Source organism: Herpailurus yagouaroundi, unplaced genomic scaffold (genome assembly GCF_014898765.1).
Source record: "Herpailurus yagouaroundi ecotype Mexico unplaced genomic scaffold, PumYag 196, whole genome shotgun sequence".
Taxonomy (NCBI): Eukaryota; Metazoa; Chordata; class Mammalia; order Carnivora; family Felidae; genus Herpailurus; species Herpailurus yagouaroundi.
The window spans coordinates 1,170,047-1,187,434 of NW_024412427.1; the positions used below are offsets into that span (position 1 = coordinate 1,170,047).

The window sequence follows — 17,388 nt, forward strand, 5'->3', positions numbered from 1 at the left end:
CTGAGACAGTGTGGTCCTTGAGAAATAGACAAAGAACAAGAAAACAAACTGGAAAAAAAAAATTAAGAGGAGAGAATTCATGAAGACAGAAGATGCTATTTTAGGAATCGTGGAGGGGTGGGGGAATCAAAATGGCTTTCTTTGAGGAAAACAATCCCAGTATATCAGCAGTCAAGTTTCCGTGTTGTCAGGGATACAAGCCGATTCTGATGATTAAGCAGCAAGCAAGTTTGTTAAAGAGATAATGAGCAGCTCACGCTATTGTTATGAGGGCTGAAAAGCCAGACTCAAGGTCAAGTAATGCCCCCAACTGTTCTGTATGTTGATGAAAAACTGCCATTCTTGTCACCGCCCCTCCCCCATGCCAGGACCTTGACCTTGGAACCACGGAGGGCACTACCTCCTGCAAAGCCCATTGCCTATGCCACCTGGGCCTACGGAAAAGACAATTCCATGCAGAACTTGAACCCCCCGCCCCCTGCCCCCTGTAGCTAGCGCACTTAGTCATCCCACAAAGGCCCAGTGCCTACATCCTAACGATGAGAGAGGCTGGGAACTTGAGTTCCAATCCAAGCCTGGAGGGACAGGACTCCCGATTGTGAATCTCTCCAGATCTAAGACCGTTGTTCCAAAGATGGTGGGAAGACGGATGTCTACCAGAAGCAATAAAACGGATACACCCCTCATGAGGCAGATCAGAAATAAGTAAAACAGACAAAAACATGTTTAAGAAATAGTCCTGGAGGGGCCCCTGGCTGGCTCAGTGAGTAGAGCATCCCACTCAGGGTTGTGAGTTCAAGCCCCACATTGGGCATGGAGCCTACTTTTAAAAAAAGAGAAAGAGGGTTCTGGCAAACGGATTATGTGGAATAGTGCTGTCCGATAGAAATATAATAGAAGCTGTGTAGATAATTAATTTTTTTCTAGCAGCCACATGAAAAAGAGTTAAAAAAGAAATATGTGAAGTTAGGGGCGCCTGTGTGGCTCAGTTGGTTAAGCACCTATTCGCTTCGGCTCAGGTCACGATCTCAGGGTTCATGAGTTTGAGCCCCTCATCAGGCTCCCTGCTGAGAGTGCAGAGTCTGCTTGGGATTCTCTCTCTGCCTCTCTCTCTCTCTCTCTCTCTCTCTCTCTTTCTCAAAATAAACAAATACACTTTAAAGAAAAAAGCATATTTAACAAATATGTGAAATTAATTTTAATACTTAATCCAACATATAATCAATATAAAAGTTAGTAATGAGACATTTTATATTCTTCTTTTTTCACACTAAGACTTGGAAATTGGTGTATATTTTAAACTTACACTTCATTTCAGTTGGACTGGTCATATTTCAAGTGCCCAAAAGGTTCATGTGGCTCATGGCTATATTAGATAGCACAGAGATAGTAGAGATAAAATCAGAACTCTATTTCACACATCATTTAAAGAAAAGCAAATTCCAAGTGAACTCAAGATGTAAATCTAAAAAATAAAATGATTAAAATCTTAGAAGAAAACGTCCAACGCTATACCTAGCTAGCATTTGTGAGATCTTTCTAGCCATCTGCAATGCAGGTGGCAGATAAGGGGTTCCTGTCTATATCCACAAGGAGCTTTGGCAAATCAGTATCAGAATAAAAATGGTCAGAAGTTCTCACAGAACAAACCCAAATGGTGAATAAACCTAAGAAGATATTCAGCTTCCCTGGGAGTCAGGAAAATACACATTAAATAATGAGACATTGCTTTACTCACATCAGACTAGCAAATCGGGAGCATGGTAACACCTACTGGAGGCTGGGAAGGGACCCTCCTCACCACATCACAGTGGCTATGACCTTGTTGGAGAGCAGTCTGGCAACACCTATCAAAATAAAACAACTCCGCATATTCTTTGACCAGCAATCCCATGCCCGAGAATCCACGCCAGGGAAATAAAAGCACCAGAATATGTGGAGAGGACGGACGTTCCCATCCACAGTGACCATGAGTATAGGCAGAGGAATGGCTGAATAAAGTGTGATACATTTGTATCATGGCAGGTTATGCAACCACTAGAAAAGAATCTCTTGACTCAAGGGAATTACCATCTTCCACCTCTGCAAGATGCAGAGACATGCATGAACTGTGGTTCCGTTTCTGTAAGCGATCGGGAGAGAAATCTACACAGACATGTATATTCACATCTGATTTCACGAGCATGAAGAGAGGGTTAGAAGGATATAATCGCCCTGCTAGCAAGGTTACCTGGGAGGAGGAGGAGAAGCAGGTGGTACAGATAAAAACACGGGAAGGCAGGAAAGAAAAATATGAGAACAGAGAAAAGACACGGGGGGCGATGGGGCGGGGAGGTTAAAAGGAAAAAAACTATCATTTCAAGGAAGGACAATTTCTGTGAAGTTATCATGTGTGTTTGAAAAGGGCAAACATGTATCTCCACATAAATGTGTTCGATAAAGCTCGTGAACCATGGCATTCAAATCTTCCATGTGATTTACTTACTGTTTCGACTGCCTGTTCTGCTGATTTCTAACCGTTTCCCACCGAGCTGTGGATCGGTGGTTTCTCCTCGGGATTCTATCAGTGTTAGTATTTGACATTTCAATCCTATGTCACTAGACGCATACAAACACAAGGGCTAAACTTACTGGTAGATTGAATATTTATCAATATATATTTCGGTCTAGGGACGCCTGGGTGGCTCAGTCGGCTGGGCGACCGACTTCGGCTCAGGTCACGATCTCAACGGTTTGTGAGTTCGAGCCCCGCGTCGGGCTCTGTGCTGACAGCTCGGAGCCTGGAGCCTGCTTTGCATTCTGGGTCTCCCTCTCTCTGCCCCTAACCCACTCATGCTCTCTCTCTATCTCAGAAATAAATAAACATTTTTTTTAATTTAAATATATATATAGATAGGTCTTTTCAAATAACACTGATCGTTGTTGCGTGAAATCCATTTTGCCTAATGCTGTTGTTGTCCACTTGCTTTCCTCTCCCCGGCTTCCCTGGGACAACTTTTCCCGCTCAGTATTTCCAGTGTTTCTGTGCTACCCTGCTTTTGCTGTCTCTAATAAAACAGCATACGGTTTGACTTTTTTTTTTTTTTTATTCTAGAGTATCTGTCCTCTCACAGTGAGTTTCATATATTATTGATGGATTTGTATGTTTCTACCAATTTATTTACCTGGTGTTTTTTTTCTACTATATATGCTGTGTTCATGTTTCTTTTTCGTCTCTGCTTTTCAGTTAGTTGATAGCATTTATTTGCTGCCCATTACCCTTTCTTCTAATGACTTAGAAAGTATAGGGGCACCTGGCTGGTTCAGTTGGTACAGCATTGGTTCTGGATCTCAGGGTCGTGAGTTCAAGCCCAACGTTGGGTGTGGAGATTACTTAAATAAATAAACTTTAGGGGCACTTGGATGGCTCAGTTGGTTAAGCACATGACTCTTGATTTGGGCTCAGGTCATGATCTCACACTTGGTGGGTTCGAGCCCCACATTGGGCTCTGTGCTGACATCTTAGAGCCTGCTTGGGATGCTCGCTCTCTCTCTCTCTCTCTCTCTCTCTCAAAATAAATAAACATTAAAAATATAATAATAATTGTGGTGCCTGGGTGACTCAGTCGGTTAAGCGTACGACTTCGGCTCAGGTCATGATCTCACGGTTCATGGGTTCGAGCCGCGCGTCGGGCTCTGTGCTGATAACTCAGAGCCTGGAGCCTCCTCAGATTCTGTGTCTCCTTCTCTCTCTGCCCCTCCCCCACTCACGCTCTATCTCTCTCTGCCTCTCAAAAATAAATAAATGTAAAAAAATTTTTTTAATACAATAGTAAAAAACTTAAGAAAGTATATATTCTGTTCCTATTATCTTTATTTTTGACACGAATCGTTAAGCCTATTAATTAATATCTGTATCTTCCTACCGAATAAAATGAGGATCTTTTACTTTTCTCTCCTACCTCCTTCCCAGTCTTCATGCCTCCCCATCCTGGGTTGTCATCTCAGATCTTAGTTAATTGTTGTAAGTAAAGATTTTTATGTAGTCTGACAGTTTGCTGTTTTGTTTTGTTACGTGTTTTGCTTGCCTGTGCTTTGTATATCCCACATTTTCTTCTTGGATCCACTTTCTCTCCGTTGGAATATAACTCCTACACCGGTGGGTTCTCAAGCAGAGGCCGGTACCACACCCCTTCCCAACATGGGGTGTTTTGTACTGTCACCGTGGCTAAGGAGCAGCTCCACTGGCATTCGATGGATGGTGGTCACAGGGACACCAATGACACTGTCAGGAGCGTGTGGCTCAGGCTTATGCGATGAAGAATCGTTCCACCCCAAATGCCAACAGGACCCTGCGGAGGAATGCTGTGACTATGAGTTGTAAACATTTTTCGTCCATCGGTGTCTTAAAATGGTCGGTGATGCCCCCACATTTGCCTGACAGATCAGCTGAGTAAACACTCCTCAACGCTCCTAAACTCCCACGTATTCCACCAGAGAACTTTGAAGACATCATTGGGCTGTTGTCTTGCTCACAAAGTTGCAAAGGAGGAAGACTAAGGTCAACCTTATCCTCATTTGTTTCACTCCGGAAACATTCAGCGTTTCCTTTTCCTCCTTAGGGTCCTGAGATTTCAGGAGGGTGTACTTAAGTGTAAGTCTTTCCATATTCTTCCTGTAAATATTCACTAGATCCTCTCGACATAAGAACTCATGTGTCTCTTAAGTTCTAAGAAGAAGTCTTGAATTATTACGTTGCTTCAGGGACTTTCCTTCTTCTGTTTCCTTCTCTTATTCTGTAACTCACATGAAGCAGACAATGCGACATTTGCAATACCCTTCACACCTCCGTGCTTGTTCCCACTTTCCATCTGTTTATTCCTTGGCACTGCATTCTGGGAGAATGCCTTTGCTCAGCCTTCTGGTTCACTACTTCACTCTCCAAATCCATTTTGCTCTTCAATCCATCTATCAAGACTTTATCCTTAAAAGAATTATTATTTTTAGCGACATCTGGGTGGCTCAGTTGGTTGAGCATCCGACTCTTGATTTGGGCTCAGGTCATGATCCCAGGGTCATGGGATTGAGCCCCATGTCAGGCTGCACGCCCAGCATGGAGTCTACTTAAGATTCTCTCTCACAGCGCCTGGATGGTTCAGTCCGTTAGGTGTCTGACTCTTGATTTCGGCTCAGGTCATGATCTCACGGTTCATGAGTTCGAGCCCCACATCAGGCTCTGTGCTGACAGTGCAGAGCCTGCTTGGGATTCTCCCTCTCTCTCCCTCTCTCTCTGCCCCTACCCTGCTTGCTCGCTCACTCTCGCTCTCTCTCTCTCAAAAATAAATAAGGTTAAAAAAAAAAAAGATTCCCTCTCTGCCCCTCCCCCACTCTCACTCTCTCTAAAATAAAAATGAATAAAAGAATTATTATTTTTATTTTAAGAAGAATCAGACTTTTTTGATTCATAAAGCTGTTGTATTCTTTTTGAATACTTTTTTGGGGGGTGCCTGGGTGGCTCAGTCAGTTGGGCATCCGACTTCGGCTCAGGTCATGATCTCGCGGTCTGTGAGTTCGAGCCCCGCGTCGGGCTCTGTGCTGACAGCTCAGAGCCTGGAGCCTGTTTCCGATTCTGTGTCTCCCTCTCTCTCTGACCCTCCCCCGTTCATGCTCTGTCTCTCCCTGTCTCAAAAATAAATAAACGTTAAAAAAAAAATTTTCGAATACTTTTTTTTTTAAGTAAACTCAACCCCCAACGTGGGGCTTGAACTCATGACCCCACATCAAGAATCACACGCTGTACCGACTAAGCCAGCCAGGCATCCCTTGTTGTACGCTTTTAAAAAAAATTGATGCAACAGGCTCTTTCATTTGCCCAAGATATTAATGATCCGTATTCTATAATCTGGTTCTATTTGCTCTCCTAACTCAGTTCCATCATCTGTGAAGCAGGAATAATAATTCCTACCACCGAGTTTCATGGTGATTATTAGAATTAACATAAAACGATGCCTGGCACGTAGTGCATTAAATACCGAGTTGATGAATAGACAAAGCAAAATAATAAATGTAAAAGAAGCATCTGATCGTTATCCTCATTGATAGTATCTGCTGAGACCATGACATCCAAGATTCTACCCTCTTAGTTTTGACTCTGTCATAACACCACCGCCCCTCCCACCCCCAGATCCGGGGCACGGACTGCTTCGTCACTTTGCTGAGGCACGAATTTGAACTGTAAGCTGCGAGGCCGGTCGGTGAGTGGGAGTGGGAATGTGTCCAGCATCTGTCTCCCAAAATGGCTCTATGCTTCTATTTAACGTATGAAGTCAGCAAACCCTCACCACCGCCCTGAAAAGCAGATGTCCTTATCCCAGTTTCACAGGATGAGAAACCCCGAGAAAGTACAAGCAGTGGTTTAGGACTCTGTGCTAGGCAGTCAGAGTTCTTACCAACTCAAGAAAGGGACTCTCGGAGCCTCAGCTCATTCTTCTGTAAAATGGGCCTGACTGTCTTTTTTGTCAACTCTGCTGGAATTCTACTCATCACTCGGCCCTTGAGGTCAGTACCAACACAGTGTGGTCCCTTCCGAGGAGCCGAACCATTCAGGCTGAACGCCACCACATTCTCCCGCTTCCTCTGGGCCTTCACTCACCTAAGGCATCGCACTCTGCCGGGGGGGGGGGCGCCCCGCGCCCCCGCTTTTTGCCCCCCCCCCACCAGACAGGGAGCAACTAGAAAGAAGTACAGAAGGCCACAATGATGCGATTTCCCCAAATCTTAGAGACCGGGCTGCCCTCTGATGACTACATGAGATAAATCAGAGGCCAGATTGGCGAGATGAGTGGCCATTGACCTAGGGGGCAAGTTAAAGGGCAGCTCCAGTAGTGACGTGATGTTGCTAGGGCCGTAGGAAACCATCACTCTTTTCCTAGGCGTGTGCGGGCTTTTCAATATTTACACACACACACCCCTTTTGTCTTCCTGCCTCCGTCTTTGTATCCACAAGCCATTCTCAACACAGTCTGATCACAGCGACCCATGGGATCTTCCTTCAAAATTCAAGTCAACTCTCTCCTTTACTCCGCCCTCGGGTGCCTGCGGTTCACGGTCCCTCTCCATGCCTCCTCACGAGATTTTCAGGATCAAGCGATTCCCGATGGAGAAACAAAGGCAGAATGGTCCCATTCCCCAGTGGATTTGGACGCAGACTGGTAAGAAAATCAGGTTCAACTCCAAGAGGAGGCGTTGAAGGAGAACCCGGCTGGGCCTATGAGGGATCGCCCATGAGATAGCACTGTGTTCATGCTGCATGAAGGTCACGGGCTGCTGTCCCGTTGCTCTGTGGACATCACTACCCCAACAATAGCCATGGTTTGTAATGTTTATTCATTTGAGAGAGAGAGAGGCAGAGGGAAGGGCAGAGAGAGAGGGAGAGAGAGAATCTCAAGCAGGTTCTGCACTGTCAGCGCAGAATCCGATGTGGGGCTCGATCTCACACACTGTGAGACAGTGACCTGAACCGAAATCCAGAGTCGGACACTTAACCCACCGAGTCTCCAAGGTGGCCCCAATAGACGTGTTTTATTTTTCTCGGTTACTATGCCTCTGCAGCAGTAGGTTGGTTTGGTATAAATACGTGAGACTTTTTGTTTGAAAAAAACATCAAATCAGACAGTGCTATTCCCCTGCTTACAAGCCTCTAATACATTCCCACTGCACATAGAACAAAACCTAGAGTCTTCACGGCAGAGATGACAGGCCTGCATTAGCTGGCTTCTTCCTACCCTCCTCTTCCCTTATCTTTGATGATCCAACCACCCAGTCCAAGTCAAGATCTTCCCTACAGACGAATTCTCGGGCAGGGAGGTCTTCCTACAGCATATATGAGCCTCCGCACACAGTTTCCTCCCGGGCCAGAGCTCCAAGGCCAGGGCCTCTGGCAAGAGTGGGCCCTTCATTTCTTCTATGATGGCTGCCTCAGTTTCTCAACAAATGGGCAGCTGCTCTGGACAAACCAGGTCAGGTCAGTAAAACTTAGGAAGGAGTCTACCGGAGCCAAGGAAATACCGACCGGGAATGGGGCCCCCACCCCTCCTGGGGCTCTGAGCTCTGGGAGTGGCCTTACAGTCGGAGGCGGAGGGGTGAAGGCAAGGGACAGTGTGGCAGAGGGACTCTGGTCAACAAGGCTACCCCACTCTTACACACACACACACACACACACACACACACACACAGTGGTTGGCCTTTAATCACAACCCCATTGACTGAATGCCTACCGTGAGCTAGAAGCGGAACTTAACTTATTTTAACCCATGCGACTCCCTCACCAGCCTCATGAGTCACTTTCTACCACCATCGCTGTTTTACACATGAAGATAAGGACTTTCAGAGAGGTCGGGCCAGTTGCCTCAGGACCCACAGTAAGGACGGCACTATTCAGCCGGCATAGTCATACCTGTTGTGCGAGTGTTGAAATTCTTCCATATTCGTTGGTACACAGGAGCTGCCTCACCCCCCTGAGCGTTTTCCCAGCAGCAGCTGAGTGGCCAGCAGCCCTGACCTCTCCCTCCACCCCTAACCTCTTCACCTCCCTACATTCCAGTAACTTTTCAGTCCGGGACACAGGAGGTGGGGCGGGGGGGGGGGGGGGGGGGGGGGCGGGCAGAGAAATTCCCCGAGGAATCTTCTCCAGGAGCTGTCTGTTCAGATCTGTCAGTCCTGAACTCATTCCTCAATGGCTGCTAAGTAGTTTACATTTATCGTTCAGGATTCTCTGCTTCTGCTGTTACCAAGATGCTGGGGAAGCAGATCCGAGGAGCCACGTTTATCCCTGGCTGGGGGCTTATCTCCCATCCAGACAGATGGAGTGTTTGCAAGACCAGTCACCCAGAAGAATCTACTTCCCCCACCCGCCTCCGCTGGGGTCCAGAAGGAGCAGACTTAAAATCCTAGTATGTCTGCCATTTTCTAAGAAATTATTGAGCCATTGCTGTGTGTCTGCTCTGCGTAAGGTTCATTTTTTTTTTTTAACGTTTATTTATTTTTGAGACAGAGAGAGACAGAGCATGAACGGGGGAGGGGCAGAGAGAGAGGGAGACACAGAATCGGAAACAGGCTCCAGGCTCCGAGCCGTCAGCCCAGAGCCCGACGCGGGGCTCGAACTCCCGGACCGCGAGATCGTGACCTGGCTGAAGTCGGACGCTCAACCGACTGCGCCACCCAGGCGCCCCAGGTTCATTTTTTTTTAACCAGGAGAAAACCTAACTTAATAGTGTAAGTACAGGGAACCCACACAGACTTGGAAACTCTAAGGACATTCAGGCAACATGACACTTATATGAGCTAAGGAGAGGGGTAGGGGTCTGAGGATACAAAGGGCAGAAAGGCCTTTAGCAGGAAGGTGAATGGAGATGTTTGGAAAACACTCGGTGCCCTATTATGCAGAGAAGTTCCTTAGGCGAATAGAAGCTCTGTTAATAGCTCTCTTCCCGGTAAAGCAGGCAGTTGCTGGAGAGGTAAAGAGCTTTCTCTGAATCTGCTAGGTTCCGATTGCTTTTAACTCAAAATAATGTCCCTGCCAAAGTGGCCCATCTTGGGGCAGCCTGCCCTTGGCCCCTACGGTTCCCTCCTCTAAAACTTCCTTGAAATTCCATGCATTAAAAATTGATCTTGTAAATCGTTCTGTCTCACGGAACCAGTCTTGGTCCTGACAAATCGGTCAGTTCAGTTAAACTCATTTCAGGCGGTGGCGAAGCAGATGCATTTTCAGAGTTGGGCTCATGGTTCAAGAAATCAGACACTAGACAAGAGGCGTTTCTACCGAAAGACAAGAAAAACAATGGTTAATGATTCGGTCGGAACAGAAGTCAGTTTGGGGGTCCTGAGGATAGCCAGGGAACCTTTCTAGAGGTCAACTTGAAGCATCTTCAGAGAGAGTGAGAGGCGGCTGCAGCGTTCTGACGGATTTTCCTGGTCTGTGGTTCAAATGTCTCTGGCACACACAGCGACAGGCCTGAAGATCGTCTCTATATGAGCTGCTGTGGTGATTTCCCTGAAGTTTACACGAGGCCCTTTACATCTAGTTTGCAAGGCTTGGGGGGAAGGGCAGTTTTTGTTCTCAAATGAATCCACTCTTCTAGCTGTTTGTCACATTTCCCAAGGATCTCTCAGCGGTCCGGGGCCAATGGTGTCTGATGAGGTTTCAGAGTGGTGGTGGGGGTCCGGAGCCAACAGCCAACCAAGAACTCTTGAGACATCTTGGATGCAAAAAGGTGACTTTATTAAAGCATGGGGACAGGACCCGTGGGCAGGAAGAGCTGCACTGGGGTGGTGAGGAGTGACTGGTTTTATACTATGGAGTAAAGGCAAGAGGAAGGTTTCCAAAAGGACTTTCATATGTTAAAGAGGACTCAAAGGACCCGGGAGGCCTAGCTACCACCAAGGGAAGGTTGTTTTTCCCTCTAGCAAGGCATTAACATGAAGACAGCAGGGGTCCTGGAGAAGTGTTAGACTCTGTATTTGCCTCAAGTGTTTGTCAGTGGGCTGCAGGTTATAAAGAAATTTGAGTTTATTTACATTTTCTTCTTGCCTTTGTTCCCCACCCCAGTATGGAGGGGGAGGTGATGTTAGGGCTCCAGGAAACAGAGTCTCTGGGGTTTCTGGAGGTTAGGCTAGTGACAAGATTGCCTTTTTCTTGTGATTTACGAAGACGTTTGTGAACCCATGGAGACTCTTGTCCTGCATGACTGTGATCTCCCCGTCGGTTAACCATTTGCTTTCTCCTTTTCTTAGCTTTCGGGGAGCCAGGAGTGCCTGGGGAATGTCACAGGAATCCCGCCCGAGGGGAGGAGGGGGGTTGCAGGGTCTCAGCTTGCTGTATGCTCCCCCATCAGTGCCCGTGGAGTTAGAGTATCCTGCTGACTACACCAACTGTTCGGGAGGAAGAATTTCCTCTGCCCTTCAAAGCCCTTCTGACTGGACTTAGAATCAAATTAATACGAGGCAGATTAATAGGAGAAAATCAGATTTAATAGTATAAGTACAGGGAATCCAGCCATGGAAAGTCCTGAGTATGGCTCTTTACAAGGGGCTTGCCAGGGGGTGCCCCAGACATAAGGAATGGCCAGTTAGTGGTTTCCAGAGCGTGGGCACGAAGCTCAGGGTCTACTTGTTCAAGTCCGAGATCCTCCACTTAATAGCCACGTTATAAATGACTTACCCTCTCTGTGCTTCAGGCTCCTGTGGTGAAAAATGGGAGTGAAAACAATAATTTCTACTTCAGAGGATTGGGGTGATGGTTCAATTAGACGTAGTATGTAAAGTCCCAGGAGTAAATAAAATTAATGTAAAATCTATAAAACAGTGCCTGCCCACGACTCTGTTATATTGGTAAGTAGTAGCTATTATTTTTATATACTGGGTGTGCTAGACATTTCTCAAATCTCATTGAATATGCTTCCCAATGACCTCCTGCCCCACCACACACACACACACACACACACACACACACACACACACACAGCTTTAGATGTTGAAGATGACTTCCTACGCCAGCAGGGGGCGCTGGCCTCACACAAGCGGCTGGAGCCCTCTCCTGCTGGGGCTGACACCTGACCGCTCGCCCCAGTCTCCAAGACACCCTCCGGTCTCTTCATTTCCACTCACAAAAATACACGATAAGACCCAGTTCCTGGAAGAATGATCTTTGCAAATTAAGTTATCGTGAGTTATGTGAACCCCCAACCTGCAAGAGCCAAGGCTAGACTGGCTGTCTGCCTCCTGCCCTTTGCTTCCCACTTAAAAATCCAAGTCACCATGAATTTTCGTAATGATACTTTATTCGTCTGCTTTAGTCATTTTTCTTCTCTTCTTATCTGAGGCAGCGAGTTGTCTTAAGGGAGATAGCACAATGTTGCAGAAAAGACTCAGGCCTTGAAATTAGACAGAACGGATTTGAAGACTGGCTTCACCACTTCATCAAACAACCCCCGGCAAATATCCCCACCTCTCTGGGCCTCAGTTTCCCCTTCTGTAGAATAGAGGTAGCAATATATGTACCTCATAGGAATGAGAGGAGCAAGTGAGATAAATCATATAGAGAACTTACCTCATACGTATCCAGGCTTCATAATTACTTGAGACACAGAACAAATTACAGGATGAAATGCCCACATACTATATTGTTCTCAGGGGGTCGTATAAAGGGAAGGACATGGGCTTTGAAGTCGGACTGGCTTAGGTACCAAACGAGCTGTGTGGCCTTAACAAGTTTCTTTGCACCGCTAAATCTCAGTCTTCCTCATCTGTACAATGGGCACTCGGACACTCCACAGAAAGCTGATAGCTTTGAATGAGATCATATATATGTAACAGTCCCCCACATAAGACACAGACCCACAGTAAATACTGGCTCTCTTTCTTTAAGCAGATAAACATAGGTTTTGACATTTATGAGCCACCATGTCAGAAATCGTTCCAGTATGGTTGCAGGGACTGTATATAACAGGAGTCACATTCGTAGAGACCCTCCATTTACCCATGGTTTGTTTTTCTTTGTTTATTCAGTGCTGCAATAAAGAAAATATGGGCCACGGATTGTGTGCCACATAAGTTCCAGGTGCTGGGGATCCAGCTAGGAACAAGGCAGTCACCATTCCTGCTCAGGCAACTTACGACTAAGGCAGAGGTCAGACAACACAAAAGTAGTGACGTTGAGTACCTGGAAGGAAATTAGAGCAGGTTAAGGGAACGGAGCGGGGTTGGTGGGGGGTACATTCAAGAAGATGGGGTGGTCAGGGAAGATCTGGCTGAGGAGGTTTTAGAGCAGACCTGGATAAAGTGAAGTAAGCACGTGACGATCAGGGGGAAGAGCACTCCGGGAGAGGGAACAGAGCGTGCAAAGGCACAGAGGCGAGAAGAAACTGTGTTTAAGGAACGGGCGATCAGGCTGTAAGACTGCAGCTGCCTGAGTACGGGGAGACTGGACATAGAGCAAGTCAAAGTATTTCAGTGCCAGATCATCTGGGGTTTTGTAGACCACAGGGAAGCCCCCGCCAGTCTAAAGATGGGCCACCTTACAGCTTAGGCGGATGCTGGGGGGCACGACAGGGCACCGATGGTGCAGGGGAGATGACGGGATACCTGCAGACGCAAAATCTGTGAGTGAGAAGAGACGCCATCTGGGGGCACCTGCAGGGTAGCCCTTATGGGGGTCAGAGAAGGTGACTTTATGGTAACAGGACAGAAGGCGGGGCTCTCTGGTGCTGAGGCAGATAGGCCGGTGGATTTGGCAGCGAGAAAATGTGAGTTTTCTCCTTATTGGTTCTTTCCTTCTTTTTTTTTGTTTTGTTAGAGACGCAAGTGTGTCATCAGCTACGAGTGAGGAGCTGAAGGCAGAAGAGAGAAGGAAGACACGAGAGAGCCTCTGGGGGAGGGGGACCGGACAGGCCATGGAAGTACAGGGCTGTGGGGTTACCCCAGAGTGGGGAGGACCCACCTGGGCCACAGAGGGTCTGTACTTCTCTCTGGCCCCGTCAGTTGCTGGGGGGCACAGGTGAGGGACAGGTGGTGAGCTGAGTTTCAGCAGAGTTGGGATTTTCCAGATGAGTCAATGGAGAGAGAAGGGAGCACGGGAGAGGAGGGTGAACACAGGGACTCACTGTAGTGGAGACCAGAGTCCTAAGCTGGGAAGTGAGGCCGCCGAGGGGATGCCAGACTCCCCGAATGTGGACGGTGTGTGGATTAGAGAACTGGGGTGTTTCGATACCCTCCAGTTTCAGACGTGGTTTCAGAAGAACTGAAAACAGGGGCGCCTGGGTGGCGCAGTCGGTTAAGCGTCCGACTTCAGCCAGGTCACGATCTCGCGGTCCGGGAGTTCGAGCCCCGCGTCGGGCTCTGGGCTGATGGCTCAGAGCCTGGAGCCTGTTTCCGATTCTGTGTCTCCCTCTCTCTCTGCCCCTCCCCCGTTCATGCTCTGTCTCTCTCTGTCCCAAAAATAAATAAACGTTGAAAAAAAAAAATTAGAAGAACTGAAAACATTATAGATAATTCACTCACACAATAAATACATATCGAAGGCCTACTACAGTTTTTAAAACTACCTACAATTTGGGGCCCCTGAGGGGGCTCAGTTGGTTAAGGGTGCGACTCTTGATTTCAGCTCAGGTCATGATCTTACAGTTTGTGGGGTCGAGCCCTGCATCAGGGCTCTGCTTGGGATCCTCTCTCTCCCTCTCTCTCTGCTCTTCCCCTGCTCATGTTCATGCTCTATTTAATTATTTTGAGAGAGAGAGAGAAAGGGACTGAAAAATTAAAAAAAAAAAAACTACCTACAATTTACTGAGCACTTATTATGTCGGGCACTGTGCCAAGTTTTGTTCATTTACTGCATCTCATTTAATTCTCAGGACAGCCCATGAAGGACAGTGCTGTTCTTTTTTTTTTTTTTTTTTTTTAATGTTTTATTTATTTTTGAGACAGGGAGAGAGAGAGCATGAACAGGGGAGGGTCAGAGAGAGGGAGGCACAGAATCTGAAACAGGCTCCAGGCTCTGAGCTGCCAGCACAGAGCCCGACGCGGGGCTCAAACTCACGGACCGTGAGATCATGACCCGAGCCGAAGTCGGCTGCTTAACTGACTGAGCCACCCAGGCGCCCCAAGGACAGTGCTGTTCTTATCCCCACTGTACAAATGGGGAGACCGAGCTCACAGAGATCGAGTAATTTACACAAGAACACCCAGCTGGTAAGTAACAGAGAGCTCTGTCTGGTTACAAGGCACAGGCCTCTTAACGACTATGCTCTACCATGGGCCAGATACTGTGTTGGGTTTATGTAGTCATGACATTCAGCTTCAGGTTCTTCTCCTACTTGATCCCATCCTGTAAACAAGCACCTGGCCTCAGCCGCCCAGGGGTAGCAGGGGTGGAGGTGGAGGAATGGGGAATTCTTCCTTCGGTGGGTCCATCAGTCAGGGTGCCTGCCCTCCTTAGCTAAGGGGAGAGGACACCTTACTGAGCTCAGCCAACTGAACTCTGGCACCAGGGACTTTGATTCTTTTTTTTTTTTTTTTAATTTTTTTTCAACGTTTTTATTTATTTTTGGGACAGAGAGAGACAGAGCATGAACGGGGGAGGGGCAGAGAGAGAGGGAGACAGAATCGGAAACAGGCTCCAGGCTCCGAGCCATCAGCCCAGAGCCTGACGCAGGGCTTCTTTTTTTTTTTTTTTTTTTAATGTTTATTTATTTTTGAGAGAGAGAGAGAAAGAGAGGGAGGAGGAGGGGCAGAGAGAGAGGGAGAAACAGAATCCAAAGCAGGCTCCGGGCTCTGTGCTGACAGCACAGATCTCAACGCGGGGCTCGAACCCACGACCCCGGATCTTGATCTGAGCCGAAGTCGGCCACTTAACTGACTGAGCCATCCAGGTGCCCCTTAGAGACTGATTCTGATCAGACAAAGATCTGTTCCAGAAAGGGGCGGGGCGGAGGGGGCGGGGAAGGACGAGGCTAATGCATTTTGACTACCTCAACACCCACAGCATCTCCAGTCTCCGTCTTTTCCCTACCTGGCTCTCGGCTTCCTGTCACTCCTGTGAGTTAGCCACCAGCCTGCCCATAAACTCCTTTTCTGCCGAAGTTAGCCAGGTTGGTTCCTGAAACTTGCAATCAAAGAAGCTGCACTGGCATATCAGGAGAAAAGGACGAAGTAGTATAAAGCGAAAACGAGTGACACATTCCTCGGATAAATGTGGCCCGGACAGGGCCAGAACTAGGGCAAGGCAGGTGAGGCACCAGGGGCACAAGGTTAAGGAGGTGTCACCCCAGGCTGTGTAAGTGCAGGGCTCACTCTACTAGACGCCCCTTTCCCCCCACCCCCCAAAAGTTAATGGCCTGTGGAGAGCAAAGATTAATTCGCTTTCACATCAGAGTATGAAGTGATGAGGAAGTATTCCCCATCAGCAGGTAGCTTTCTGCTCCAAGTGCTCCTCTGGGGACACTGGCACCTTCGGTGTTCTGGTGCTGTCATCCCCCAGCACATCATCATCATGACAAGGTCAAGGCTGGGTCCAGCTGGCGAGAAGGACAAAGTGCAGGGAGGAGGCAGGCCTACTGAGTAAAGGCCTTGCCTGAAGTTTCACCCGCCAATTCCTTAGACAAGAACTTAGTAACCCAGCCGTCCCTAACTGCACGTGGGGCTGAGCAGTGAAGTTTAGCTGGGCAGCCACATGACTGCAGAAGGCAGGGAGAGGGGTTTGGCAGATAGCTGGTCAGCCACGACAGTCACTGCCCACATGGAGACCATGTCTCTTTAATAATCAAGGGTGTGGAGTGTAAGCCCCCTGGGGGCTGGGGGAGGGAGAGGTATCCAGGGGCTGGAATAAATGGGGAAGGCAGGGAGGAGTGGGAGAATGTTCCTCAGGAGGAGAACTACAGGCGTTACCTTTCCCCAGAGCCCAGGGAAGTAAAGGTAAACACGGCTTGCCACCTTGCAATGGGGAGGAAGGAGGTCTGCTACCCACCTTGAACCCTCGTGGACTCTCACCATGGACTTAGCATCATCACAAGGTCAAGTAATGGAATCTGACAGCACAGCGTGGTAGACAGAGGGCGGGATTCGGAGTGAGGAAAGCTGGATCCGGCTTCCGGTTCCCGTGTTGACCTTGGGCAAATCCTTAACCATGCCAACCTTATATCCGCCTCTGTAAAATGATGGAGATGACGTCATCAACAACTGTAACAATAAATAGTAACAGTAACAATAAATAGTAACAGTATGAATAATAACAAAATTGTGGTGAGGGATCCCACAAAGCAATGGTCCATAAAAGACTCTGATATCCAGCAAAGTGACACAGACCAGGGGTGAGCAAACTGTGGCCACAGGTCACCACCTAGAAAAGTTGACTAGTTGTCAGAGACCGTATGGCCCAGTATTTACTATCTGGACCTTTGTGGAAAGTTCCAAGAGGATCTCTCCGGGGACTGTATTGATGTCAGCTCGCACTAAGTTTCCACTTCCCTGAGCACCAGTTTATTCACCGTTAAAATAAAACTAACAAAGTTACCTTCAGTTCCAAGCTGTTTCTGCAATCAAAGGAAACAACTTATGTAAAACTGCTTTGCAGATTGTCAGGTGCCATATAAACGGTAGTCACTAATTTCATGCTTTCTGAGTAGTATCGATTTCATTATTTAGTCTCTGCTGCGCATCTGTGAAACGGACATCAAAATACCTGCTTCTCAGGATTGTTGCAAGGATCTGTGAGACAAGATGGTTAAACCATAAGCTTTAGACTCAAACCAGCAAAGGGGCGCCTGGGTGGCGCAGTCGGTTAAGCGTCCGACTTCAGCCAGGTCACGATCTCGCGGTCCGTGAGTTCGAGCCCCGCGTCAGGCTCTGAGCCATCAGCCC

At 47.7% G+C, this 17,388-nt stretch overlaps 2 long non-coding RNA genes across 2 annotated transcripts; one reads left to right on the plus strand and one right to left on the minus strand.

Annotated features, from left to right (window-relative positions):
- Window positions 1-9,306: 9,306 nt before the first annotated feature.
- Window positions 9,307-17,275, minus strand: LOC121012090 (uncharacterized). The gene is made up of 3 exons (XR_005781942.1): window positions 17,042-17,275; window positions 16,496-16,675; window positions 9,307-9,795 (listed from the first exon to the last, which is right to left on the minus strand). It is a non-coding gene; the product is annotated as an uncharacterized LOC121012090 (long non-coding RNA).
- Window positions 10,145-11,798, plus strand: LOC121012091 (uncharacterized). Its single transcript, XR_005781943.1, has 2 exons — window positions 10,145-10,250; window positions 11,501-11,798. It is a non-coding gene; the product is annotated as an uncharacterized LOC121012091 (long non-coding RNA).
- Window positions 17,276-17,388: the final 113 nt, after the last annotated feature.